Raw genomic sequence first — 13,924 nt, 5'->3', positions numbered from 1 at the left:
AACTGCAAATAATAGGCTAGCACAGATTTGATATCATATATATATTGGATAAAAATTCTGATTTGTAGTAAGATTTGTTAGCCAGGGGTTTGTTGTCATCATAATAATGAATATAAAAGCTGGCAGCTTTAAAATGGCAATATTACAGTAAGCCTACATTTTTTATAATGGCTTTGTGTTGTGCATTCAGTATTGATGAAGACTAAGATTTAGCACGCAGAAGTAATATCCATTATTATGGGATTGTCCACAGTGAATTGAGTAGGACATTTGCTTAATTAAAAGTATTTATCTTAGATGATTTAAGAAGTATGTCCTACTACTGAACTGATGATGTAAAGTAGTTTCCTATAATCGGTTCACCACTGATGACTCCTTATACTAAAGAGAAGAAGAAAAAGGTAAGAGAAGAGTCAAAGGAAAGTAAAAGATGCCACTGTCTGACAATTTAATAGAACTTTGGAAATAATGATTAATTAACAGTATGCCATGAACAGGAAAACTACATTATTACACCCCTAATGCAAAGAACGTAAACAGAGCCCTAAAAGGGTGCACTTCTAGCAGAAAGTTTGGAAATAAAAACATAAACAAATGCCCAGATTCCCACTCCTACCCACTGGACCTGTGCCTCAGAGGCACCGGCATTTGGGGAGCAGAGCTTGAGGATATGAGGTGGTAGAGAGCCTTGGGTGGGATGAAACGCTGTGGCATGGTGTCTTCTGGGGTCTTGGCAGGGGCTGTCCCTGGCTTTGGGCAGGATCCCAGGGAGCCGAACTACTGCAGCTGCTGAATTTGGGCAGAGTGGAGAGCAAGGCCAGAGCTACAGGGAGGGCAGGAACTGGTGTGACCTGCTTCTATGGGTGGTTTTAAATCTGTTTATAAAGACATACTGGGTAGTTTTATAAAAATATACTGTGTGGTTTAATCTGTTATGCAAACATGCTTTTAAAGGAGAGTCCCAATGGGTGGAATGTTTCAACCTATCTCAATGTTACAGCTGTACAGCCTAAGTTTCGTGGACTAGCCCATCTTCCTTTCTTCTTCACCATGCCAAATCACCCATGGAAAGCTGTAGATCTTCAGTCTGTGGGGACAATCTAACAACAGCAACTTCTGGGGGTGCTGCTACAAGGTAGGGCCACACCTAACCCTGTCAAACCATCCCATCAGCTCAGGTGTGCTGCTCACATGAAAAGCTTGTGACTCCCACTGCAGAGACCTACTAGTCTGCTTCTTGGGAAACCTCCTGCCTGCAAGGCTGCCCCCTGAGACAACTAGACCCTCCATCAGCCAGGCCCAAAAATCACTTGCTGAATAGTTTTGGCTGAGGTTTTTTGACAAAATCTTCACAGATAGAGCCAAGAGGACAGGCAAGAAATATTTCTATTCTTCATACCACAACTTGTTTTTTCATTATTTCTTCTTGTCTCCTTTTACGGTTTCTACATAGGCTAATAGGAAGAAAGGCTGTGCCCTACTCCAGTCATTTAATTTAAGTAATTTTTTTTAGTTCTAATTATGAGCATTCACATAGCAAGTGATATTTATTGATATATGTTACCTTTCTGAAACACTAGAAAAGTATCTGGCCTGTTCTCTGCTAATGCTTAGATGACATTTTAGGAATAGGAACCACCCTGCAAAGGGCTGGGCATGTGCACAGGACAGGAGCTGTCAGTGAAGTGTGTTGAATCTGGTTTTGATCTGTTCATGTAATTTTCCAGGTGAGCCTTGGACTCTGCCTACGGTCTGTGCTCCCAGATGTCAGCCTATGACAGCAGATGGAGGGACACCCGGAGCTCTGCTTCCCCCAGGCACTGCACTGGGCATTTGCTGCTCCCAGAGCTGCCGCACGCCATGGGACCCCCAGCTGCCGGATGCCTGACCCAGCTCGACTGCTGGTGGAGATGTGTTGGGGCTGGCTTTGCCCTGCTTGCTGCTGCCTGCATGCCTTATTCTTCTGACTTATCCCTCAGCCCATTCCCATCCCATTGTGCTGCTGCCTCTGGGCTGTATTGAGTTTTCAATTATCACAATATACAATGCAGATGCTATGTAAAACAGCCAGCATCGCTGGAGCACGCTGAACTCAGTAGAAACACAGTTAAATAAAAGTAATACTATAATACCAGGAGGCTGATTGGAACCACAAGATACCAGTGTCATATCCTGTGGCTTTTATGTTGGTAGACGTAGATTTTAGCCATTAGAGTCTAGCTATCCAACAGATAACAACCAGAGGAAATGGGTCTGGGTATCTTCAATTGTGAATAACTGATACACATTTGCCAATAAATGGAGGACTTGGTAAACTGCCAGATGAAGAAAACATTTGACATACATACAAATATAATCAAGCATTTAATATGGTGTAGCATCTAACTATGTGTAACTTAAAGAAACTCCCTGATTACACACAATACCATTAAAGTGGTACATCAAGAGAGCTCTGACTTCAGACAAGCAATGTGTGGTTGCACTGTCAACTCCAAATTCAGGCAAGGAGATAAACAGCAAGTGTGGATCTCAATTTATATATTTGTACCAGCAGCAACAACCTCCCAGATGACAATGATATTGTAATATCTATGTGGGTGTAAAATGCTATGACAAAAGAGGAAGAAATAAGAAAAAATACAGTAATGTCAAGTTTGCCTGTTAACTTTTACAGAAGCATCTGGAATTTTAGTATGTGTTATGCAGACAAATGGAAAGAGAGAAACGCATTAACTGTGTTTTTCTCCACAGCAAAATGAAATAAGCACAGAGAGCAAATTATTATATTTAGTACTCTCAGGGCAAATTCTAGTTGAAGATTGTGAAGTAATTTCAAAATATTAATGAATTAGCCTCACAGCTATCTTTCAGGTAGATAATAATGATAATTGTTACTACAAATAAATATTATTATTATCAGTCTTGCTCCAACAAATGAACATTGATGCATAGAGAATTTATGTCTTTGTCCAAAGTCTTTGTTTTACTACTGTAACCATCCTTCCCTAGAACTATTATATATTAAGATTATCCTTTTCCAAATACTGTGTGTGATACTATTCACTTTATAAGGTCTATAAACCAGCCAACTGAGCTTCCTTGTGCCAGTGATCATCTCCATTTGCATTTGAATTCTCAAGCAGCAACAATCTTGCTTTAAAAAAAAAAAAGAAGAAGAAAAAAGGAATCATGAAAATCCATACAAAATCTGTCAAGGCCCCATCTGTGACTGGGTATCAGAATATCACTAAGAAGCTCTGAGAAACAAAGTTCATTCCAAGTCTAACGCATAGTGCTTTTCGGTCGATGAAATTAATTCAAGCAGGGGTAAATGAGGGCACATACCATGAAAAACTGTTCCTCCACTGAGGGTGGAAGGAAAGCAGCATCACTGCTGTGTGTGTGGTCTTGGTTTTGGTGCATGTAGCCATGTTTAAATACTAAATGTTTTACAAGGCAAAATAATCAGTGTGCTCATGACTCCTTTTGATAGCCAGGTACACCTGCTGCTCTTCTGAGGAGTATAGGGGAATGAGTGATCTCTGGTCCTGACAAGATGAGGACTTAGATTACATATGATTGTTGCAAAAAGCAGGCTTTCATAGCCAGCTACCTGAAGAAGTACAGAAACAAAACTCCACTCTGGCCTTGAAAATCGCCTACAAACATATTTATTTCCTTCTGAATGGGAATATATAAAGGTTAGGGACACTTATTTGTAGGCTATTTATACATCTCCTCTTCAGGATCTGAATCTCGCATATTAATGAATTAACTCCGGGAAACAGGAGAACCAAAACATTAACACCATTCTAATGCACCCTATTATTTTTCTTTTCCTTTTTTTAACCGTTAGAGTATGCAAATGTTCAGTTAACTGGTCCTCATGTTTTCTCTTTATTGAATCGCTTTCACTACAGCAAATAAATATTCATAAAGAAATGTGGACAATAAATCATTTCAAATAGTTCAAAGCCATTTTCTTTCTAGACTGCATATATTTTCAGCTGTAACTCGCCTTCAATATTTCATTCAAAAGACAGACTTGTAGAAGGACAATAGAGATAATGTGTCAAGTAGTAATTAAAACAGGGAGTAATGATTAAAACCATTTTTATCTACATGGTGCTCTGCCAGATTCATAATCTCCTGTGTTTGTTAGGATGGCTTTCTACTTGCTTTCTACTTTCTCTACTTCAGAAACTCAAAATAAACTTCTGTTTGAAGACATCGAAGAAAACAAAAGATTTCAACCCTGAGCTTGTGGGTCCAGAGCCCTTTCCAGTTCTGGAGTTTAGGTATATCTTCTGTACCATCCTAGCAAGATAAATGCAAGCAGGCACTATCCCTCCTGCTGATACTGGGAAGTATCACTACTTCTCTGAGAAATAAATCCAGATGCAGAGCAGAAGACAAGGAAGGGCCACCCGTGTGTACAGGTAAATGTAACCCGTCTCACCATTTAGATTTAAGCTATGAGCTTCAAAAGAAATGAAAGTTAAATATAAGGTTAGCTTATACGTTTAGGGATCTTGGTTCAAATCCAAGCAAGAATTGTGTTCCTTGTCTCGTATGTTTTGGTATTCATAAACATATTTGGCACAAACTCATTCTCTTTTCTGATTTGTTGCTGACTTTAGGCCCTTATTCAACTTACATACAGACTTAAATAAATCGATTTAGGAAAGCATTCCTCTATGTGTTTAATCTTGGGCAGACATTCAACTTTGAAATCAATGGGACTTATGAATGGCCCTGACCTTTGGGTCTAAATGGTTGCCAAATCAGTGCACTGATAGAAATATATTGGAAAAGATACTATCCATGCGTAATCAAAATTTTAGTCTCTACTTTCACAGGAAAATAACCCAAAGATAACACATTATTCTGCTCAAGAAATTAATTTCATAGTATTTACTAGAAAGCCTTAATTCACATTTTCTGTTTATGCCAAAAATACCAGATGAACAGTGTTGTTCCTTGATAGCATATCTGTAATGTTCTTTAAATGAAAAAATAAAATATAGGAAAAGTCCTGGCACAAAGTGGCATTCAGAATTACTTATTGATACCTTCTCAATTGCCCACCACAAGGCAATCCCTTGGAGGGCAAGCAGATGAAAGGCAAGGCAGAATAGTTCTGAAATCCCATGGACTTGAAGACAATGGCATATGGAATACCACATGAAACTCCTCCCTAAGAACAGCATTTATAAAGACTGCCTGCCCAGTTTACATATGGAATTTTGAGTGATCACATGTTTTTATTACACAATGAGAATAGCTAGAACAAAGACATGGATGTTTATGGTATCATAATGTACAGGTTAAACAAGTGCAATTATAGCCAAATCTATGAGATTACAAGAAGTAGTTGGTAAAATAATTGATGCTATGATTCTATGAAATAAAATAGTCTTCTTATTGTTCTTAAAAACGTTTCACACTTATGTTTTATTTATAATATTATGAAGATAGCACATAGAAACTCTCAGATGTTGTTTATAGAGTTGAAACACGGACACAAAAGGGGAAGTAGATTATGATGGGTCCCATCATGTCATGTAATTCAAAGAATGACGAGTACAAAAATCATAAGAAGACACAGGAAATGTCAATAGGTGCTACCTCTCTGTACAACCGTAGAGGAACACTGCGATTCACATTATCCCACTGGGTTCTGTGGGGCAAAGTTTGGGAATAACACATAAAATCCAGCTGTTTAGTGTTCACCTGGCTCATACAATCACACATATCTATCCTAATGCTGCCTACACTTGCTTTAGAGGTGACAAATAAGGATTATGCTGCTGCTGTATTGGACACACATTGCATGCAAGCTCTACATTGCCTGCAAGCATCTGAACCAAAGTCCCTTTGATCAAAGGACAGACTGTAAGGGGAAAGCACAGTCCTCCTGTATAACTCTCAAATTATATATAAAAAAACCTCCAAAACCAAAAAACTCTGAAGCTCCCTTTTCTGACATGTCATCTACTGTGCCCCAGCAGAGGATGTTAGAGCAGATCTGAAGTACCAGTTACTGCCTCTGAGAGGTATTTCCATATATAGTCATGAATTGGAGCTCAAATTGCTAATTGAAATCATCTGCCCTCAATGAAATCAATTAGTGCCTAGCAGGAGTGAAAGGCTTATAGAACTCAAGGTGAGCAGGAACAGACCCTTGTTGGATGAAAGGCTTTTTCCAACATGAAGAGAGGGGTCTCTTCAATCAAGTCTAGTTTCTGCTGAAATCTTACTGGTATAGAGACCTTAATTCCAGAGGTATGTTTTGCAACTGATTTGAAGAGTTTGGGATTTCACTTTTTTCAACTTTCATGATACCTTTGATTAGAGCGTAGTAATGGTTTTTCTATGGTGCGTGTAACATAGAGGTCACAGGAAAAAAAAGTTCCCCCTCTCACTTCACTAGTCTTTACAGTGTTATATCTTTTGAGGAACTAGAAAAAAAGTTACCTGCTCTGCTTTTGTAGCAAACATTATCCTCCTATGCTTAATCCTCTTGTCACAGTTTTTCTCTTTTTTAACTAATTAAGATTATTATTTGTATCTGAAAATCCCTTAGCTGAGTCTGCCTTTTGGATTTATTTTTTTGGTTCTGCTTCTAATGTTGGGTCAAATTATGAATTTTAATTGATTTGGAACTGGTTTTGTCAGAGACAGGCAGACTTTCAACTGCTGAACTGCTAGATGCTTAATGTCCTAATCACTTTAGCTTTCCTCATTATCTTCTTTTACTTAAGAAAAGACTAGTTCACTCTTTTTTGAATATGTAATAATAAGAAACATGCCAAGGCATGCTAATTACAAGGAAGAATGTCCTATAGATGCTCAATTTCATGTGCTTTTAGCAACAGCATAGCACATATTATTGTCGTTCCCAACGGAGCAAAAGAAGTTCATTGTGTGTTGCACTATGTTAACTTCATGCCCTGATGTAGTACTCAAGCTAATGTGGGGAGAAATGTAACATAGACTAGAGTAACTTAATATGGAAGAAATACTTCTCAGTGCTCATCCAAAGAAGTGGGGAAAGAAAAAATTTCCCACTAGTAGCATACTTTGTTTTTTCCATGTTTACCTGGAAACTGTGAAACCACCTGAGATAAAGTGGGTGGAAAGGACAAGTATGCACCTTGCATTGCTGTTTGATTGATTTCATTACATTCAAAGCATCTTTATCAGAAGTATGTTTGTTTGTGAGCTTTTTGGTTTTTTTCTTTTTTTTTCATATACTTTTCCAGTCCTTTGGTTTTCTCCAAATGGGATGATAATTCTAACTTATAGCAGATGTAGTCCATCCCTTAAGACTCAGGATCAATCAGAGAGAAGGTGACAGTTCTCCTTAACATCTTAAAATTTACTTTGGCTTAAAAGGCTCTTTTGTGTCCTGCAGACCCATTATTTACTAATATAAATGCTGCAAAAGCAGTCATAATCTGCTTGAAAATTAACAAAACTAGATTGAATTTATACTCAAAAATAAACTGTTCACAGAGGAATAAGTAAAAAAAGACTCCTGATGTTTTGACAGAGTTAAAAGCAAAAGTTCCCCATGGAATATGGGCAAGGGAGAAAAGAGGATGAAAAACAGGTGGTAGAATGGAGAGAAGGGAAGGGGATAACAAAACAAGAGGAAAAGTGTATTTAAGGCAAAAGCTTATACCAAAGAAGCACGTGCAGCCCTGGGTGTATGCTTGTGGCACTTCAAAAAAGTTATGATTAAAAAAACCCCAAACTCTACTATCGTGTATATATTGATAACAGAGTGGTATCTGTATTGTAGCAACTTCAGATGGCCATTTATTTCAGTAGGAATCAAGGTGTTACATACTAAAACTTGGCCTAAATAGACTCATATTTTGAGTACTTTTCTTTGCTCTTTGTATTGGTATGGTAGAAAGGCAACCATTAGCTTAGCTAGCCGTCTGCAAGCTGCTGTGGAGTAGTACAACTGAGCCCTAACACAGTTGAGAATCTGGACCTAAATGTTCCCTTAAAATAAGTGGCGCACGAACGGTCTGGTTTGCCTTTCAAGTTGGCAGTAGTTAATTGAGGAAGACTTTAATCAATACTTCATGTGGTTTAAACCTGATGCAACCAAGTAGCCTGCCTCTGAGACACTTTATAGCAGAGGTTTGCAATCTTCCTAGGACTCAATGGCATTTTGATGAATAATATTTCTAGCAGGCTAATTTTCTAGCTAATTATCATCAAACACCTAGACAGACTTTCTGCAGTACTAGATATGCTTTGGAGAAAAAAAAAAATCCCTTCAATCAGGGGCAGAAGGAAATTATAAATTCATTGGTATAAAGATTTTCAAATCTTGAACTAGTGGTTCATTACAATATCTTGGTAGCAAAATATAACATCTTATACATGATAGATAACAAAAATAACATAACTGATTTTGAAATTAAAAATCACAATCCGTGGACAGAGTCCTAAATTGTATATTAAAAAATAAGTTGTAGCAATTTTAAATGTGTTTTCCTCCAACAAAAGGGAATGTTTTGATCAAAGGGATTCTATGCATTTTTGGCTTTGCTGACTGCTTTAAAAGAAAAAATAAACCCTACAATACAGTTTAACAAAATTCACAGATCTGAACAGAATTTACAGCACTTGTTATCCCAAGTATATTCTTCCTATTCCAGAACACTTGGAGGTTACACTTAGTCATAAACGTTTCTAGTCTACCTCTCTTCATTCTATTCTGTGCAAGTAGTATGAGATGGAGGAACAGACTTAAAAAAGTCTTACTGGAAGAAACAAAGCCAGGTATGTCTCTCTCTGCCACAGTCTGCATCCTTTCAAGTTCATCCTGCTGATACCAATGCTTGTCCCTCAAAATATCACCACTACACCTGTAGTGAGTATTACTTGCTCAGTGTCACATTACTTGAGCAGTGCAAAATCAGATCAAAGGAAAATTGTGTTACCATGGCTTTAATGGGGGGTAGGGAAGCTTAGCTTTAAATGCCTGGTATGTACTTGCAAAGCATATAACTCAAACCCAGAGTAGCAAACAAACGTAACAAACAGATGGGCCAGCCAGTCTGTTACAACGTGGTTTAACTGCAGGTCTGGCTCTGTGTGTGTGGGAGCTCCTTAGTCAGTCTTGATTGTCATAGCTCCATTGGCTCTGGTATTTACAATACCTTTGTTTATAGGATTATGATTAATTTCTTCTGTAGTTGAGAAAAAGAATAAAAAATAAAAAGACCTTTTAAATCCTGTGATATTCTGCTCCTTTCAGGCTTATAACAAACATCCAGTGACAGTGATATAGGTTCTCTCTGCAATAAGTGTGAAATTACAAGTATGCATATGTATGTGATCTCATTGTCAGTATTTGACAAGTTAAAAAAAATTGTTTTGGCTATAGAAGCTATTGATGTAGGTGTTATGAGGCATGTGGGAAGGGTCCTTCAAGTTTTTGGAATGCCTGAAGCAGGAATTTGCTGTGTGGGCTAAAAGGACTATACCTGCGACCCTCTCTCCCTTCATGAGGCCCAGCCAGGTGGAGATCACACTTTCCTAGCTGGCTGTTGTGGCTGTAGTCCACTTAACTGTAGGCAGTCTGCATGAAGGTGGAATGTAGCATAGCCAAAAGTTGCCATAGCAATAGATTATTATGCAGTTACACTAAAATCTTGGATATGTACGTACTGCAGTTAAAGTGATAATTGGTCCAAATCTGGGGAAGGAGCTCTACTGGATGTAATCTTAAACACAAACAAAACCCCAACAAAACCAATCAACCAAAAGAAAAAAAAACAACCAAACAAAAAAACCCAACCAAAAAACCAACAGCAAAAAAACACCAAACCTTTTACTCATTTGTGTAAGATGTGGGCAGTTCCACAGCATCATGGTTTGGCTTTTTTTTGTATTTTGTTAGGATCTAAACTTGTGTGAGATAAATGGCACCCAGCATAATAGAGTACATTATTTTTGTCAGACATACATTTCAGTTTCAGTGAAAGTTGTTGTTTTCTTGTGTGAGACTTATATGCAATACATAGTAAAAAAATGCCAAAACACAAACTTAGGCATGAGATTTAACAATGTAGTCTTGTTTTATTTGGTGGGAGAGCATTTTTTTTTTTTAAGCATGGTGTGTGTCATAGCAGTAGTCATTTTCAGTGGAAATAAGATGCTCTGCATTGGTGGATAATGTTATGAAGGGTTAATTTCCAGAAGGAATCTGGTTTAGCTCAGATTTTTTTTTGATCAAATTGACTCTGCTTGATTTGATGTAGTGATCTAATATGACCTTGATTAAATTAGAGAGAAAATGATGATGTAGACTGTTTGTCCTATTGACAATTACTACCTTAGGCTAAGATGGCAGTGAATTAACGTCTTACCCACATTTTGCAGGGACCTTGGGTAGGAATTAATTTCTTCAATTCATTTTGACCTTGCCAAGAAGGCAATAACCGTTGCCAATTGTCAAGTTAGCCTATTTCACCAGTTCAGCAAGAGCTTCAGGAATTTGCTCAAAACAGTCCAAGACAGATGACTAGCTTGCCATCAGCCTAGCAGTTTAGCAAGGACATAGGGATATACCACAAGTCATTTATATTATCTGAACATCAGTTTTCCAGTCAACAACTGAGACTGTGGATATTCTTTATCCATCATCTCATACCAGCAGTTGGGTGCCACAGCTACATCTGAGGTTGTAAGTGGAAATTTGCTTCCTTCTATGCAGAGTCTAGGTCCTGGGTAAAAGTCATCTCTATAGGTAAAAGTCATCTCTATAGCAAGCTAGGGAAGAGATTTTCTTGAACTGCCCCATGGCATACTTGGTTAAGTTTTTGTTCTTTTTGTGCTACTTGCTTCTACTTAATTTCCATCCCAAGCACTATGTTACTTCACAGTAATTTTTATGCAATAGAAAGAACTATAGAACAGCAATATTTCATTGCTTGGCTTAAACAAAGCATTGAAGTTAATTACCTGTGTTTGTTATTGCTGATGGTTGTTGAATGCTATTATAAAATTCAAGCTATAGTTGGGGTTTGTTGCACTGAAGACTGTAAAGATCTGGATAAGACAGTAGCCTTTATTAGAAAAGGATTTTCAACGTGGCCTTTTAACTGTGTTTAAATCTTGCAATAGGATCAATACATTTCACTGTGTACATGGCCACAATTGCTGAAGTTACAGGACAGTGTAAAAGAATAATTTGCACGTAATGTAACTCGCTGTCGGAAGCAACTTGCAGGCATGTGAAGGTAGGGGTAAAAATGTTCAGAGTCCTGTTGGTGTTTATATAGAGCACTGGTGGAGGAAGGAAAGCTTTGCTGTTTTAATGGCAACCCAAAACGTAGTTAAGTTAACATGGAAAAAGAAAATGTTAGTTTTTTGTACTATAATAACTAAATTGGAAGATTTCTATGAATATAAAGCTAATATGTGCCATTACACAGCTAAACAATTAATGTAACTTATAAATTGTCATCTCCAAGCATGTAGATAGTCCTCTGGGAATGTCATGCAGTATATGTATGCTAGGGAGAAGAAAAGTGCCCACATTACAAAATCAGACAAGGTAACTCTTTATTCTTGTTTTGCCTTTTCTGTTAATACTAATATTTCTCTGGCAAACCTGCCTACCAAGCAGACTTATGATGAGACTAGCACATGGTTCCTATCAGTTGCTATGGTTTTTCTTTTGTAGTGTTCTCATTAGTACTTTAATAATAGATTCTGCAATGACTGTCAGATTATTTTTTTTTCTGTTTGGTCACGGGGCATAGTTGGAAGTATTAAAAAGGTACTAACCTAGCCTAGAACTGCTGCTGTTGGTCATTAGGTATTACCAAGCAGGGCTGGGATTTCAGCCATGAGAGGAAGGGATGTATTGCAGAAACAAAGGACTAATTGCAATTACTTATAAGGACATCAGTTACTATATTTCTCTTGGAAAAACACAAACCTGTTTGTTCCTTTTTGAGCTATTAAATTTAGAACAACCAAAACACTTTGTTTCAGGGATGTTAACCTGGTGGCACTTTTTCTTTTCAAAATAGTAATTTTCAAAAGCAAACAGTAGCCATTTTGTTTGTCAAATGTTTGTTTTATGATGCATTTGAAAAGCTATCAAAGTTGAAACGAGTTATACTGCAACTATAGAGATCAATAGTTACAAACTAGTATTATTTTGTAAATAATTCAAGAGGCTGTTTTGTACCTTGTCAGTATCTCTGGATAGCAACAAAACTACAGAATCCCTGAAAATAAATAAATTTCTTGCTGATGCTGTGGTTGGAGGGGTAAATTCATGCCAATAGTTCAGTGAGTATATTGGTGGTGTCTGTCTATTTTGGAGGCTGATCTTCCTCTGATCTCACTGCATGCTTCCCTTTGAAACTGCAAGCACAGAAGTAGTTAATTTTGCATGGTCATAAGTTAAGGAGTAACTCCCCATCTCTAACATTTACCTGAATGGAGAAACACTTGCTGTTGCCAGAAGTTAGGTATGTAGTATATCCATTCCCTAATATTTTAGCAGTCTGACTCGGAGAATTGGAAGCCTTCTCTGCCCAGGGGAGGGAGGACTGGTAGGTCAGTTTGCACAGACACCAGCCAGTTGACACCTACAGGACTCAGGTGAGCTTGGTATCATTTTGTCCTACTTCCCTGCTGCACAGTGAAATGGTTCCAAACCAGGTCTCATTCAAAGGGCAGACCTCACCCTTGTCAGAAACTTGCTCCCTGGGGAATGTAAAAGATGCAAATAATGCAGTGTACTGGGCCTGGCCCTTCAAAATAGAACTTATTTTTCACTCTTCTCACCCCAGAGGTGTATATGTCTGGAAAGCAGCACCCTTTGCTTCTAATGCCCAGGACTGAAAGGTGAATGTGACATCCCTTCCACCACAACTATGAGATGTCTCAGAAGCAACTAAGGAATTTCAAATTTTCTGATCTTATAGTGGATTTTGGTTTTTGTCCAGAAAGGATAATTGATCTGATGTAACTGAGTGGCTGCTCAGTATCTCTAAAATTGAGTCCAACATACTCTTCCTACAAAGTACTTTCAGCCTTGTCTCCCTCATGTTCAGTGCTCCAAAATCCCATCTTAATCTGAGATCACTAATTGCTTGTATCCACTCAAGCTAAATGTGTACACTTCTTAGCTTACAAACACTTAGACTTCTTGACTATTCACTTAGCTAAGGTCCAGTAACATGAGAAGCACATTAAGAACCTGAAAATAAATTGAGGCACATGCAGAGAAAAGATTCTCAGAGCAGTGGAAACCTAGGACATCAATTTAGCAGTTCTCAAGCTTAGTAATAAATATAGGATTTGTCTACAGATGTCATCACTGGAGACTGGAGGGGGGGGAAATAGCCAGATTTTTCCATCCCCTAAAATATCCTAATGAAACATTTGGTGGAATTTAAATAGGAAAACATTATGCTATGCCAGGAACAAGTTTTACTTTCTAATATTTCTTTGAATTACATGATAGTAGTTATCAAAAGATGTTTGTGGTGTGAAAATATGTGGGTTCGTTTTGCTTAATTTTTTCCCCCAAGATGATCATGTTGAAACTTGTGGTCCTTGCTAGATCTTAAAAATTATTAAGCACTTTAGGAGACAAGCTTTTGTTTACACTGATACAGATGGCTGGAATAAATTAGTGGACTCACTAAAGAACAGCTCATTTTTAGTTTTAAATGTATTTGGGCGCTTATCAAAGCTCACATGGTGGCCATTTTATGTTACTTATTCATCTATTTGTTCTTTACAATTCCATGCCCACAGGCTGCATCTGAAAATGGTCAGAGCTTCTAATAGAATTAATAATTGTCTCTCATACCTAAAGAGCATTGGTACCACTGCACTGTGGCATACCCTGGGTTATCCTGTGTAGCTA

At 37.8% G+C, this 13,924-nt stretch overlaps 1 long non-coding RNA gene across 4 annotated transcripts in view; it reads left to right on the top strand.

The window, feature by feature from the left end:
• The window catches only part of LOC127478316 (uncharacterized), a 47,396-nt gene extending 41,988 nt beyond the window's left edge, over positions 1-5,408 (top strand). For 3 of the 4 annotated variants that reach the window (XR_007907175.1, XR_007907176.1, XR_007907179.1), the window contains one exon: positions 1,001-5,408. This is a non-coding gene — a long non-coding RNA (uncharacterized LOC127478316). The remainder of the gene's footprint in view (positions 1-1,000) is intronic. The other variant, XR_007907174.1, reaches the window with a different exon arrangement.
• The last annotated feature ends 8,516 nt before the right edge of the window (positions 5,409-13,924 follow it).

Source organism: Manacus candei, unplaced genomic scaffold (genome assembly GCF_025592945.1).
Source record: "Manacus candei isolate 608988 ecotype Guabito, Panama unplaced genomic scaffold, ASM2559294v1 h1tg000005l, whole genome shotgun sequence".
Classification (NCBI taxonomy): domain Eukaryota; kingdom Metazoa; phylum Chordata; class Aves; order Passeriformes; family Pipridae; genus Manacus; species Manacus candei.
This window is presented reverse-complemented; position numbering and strand designations above follow the sequence as displayed.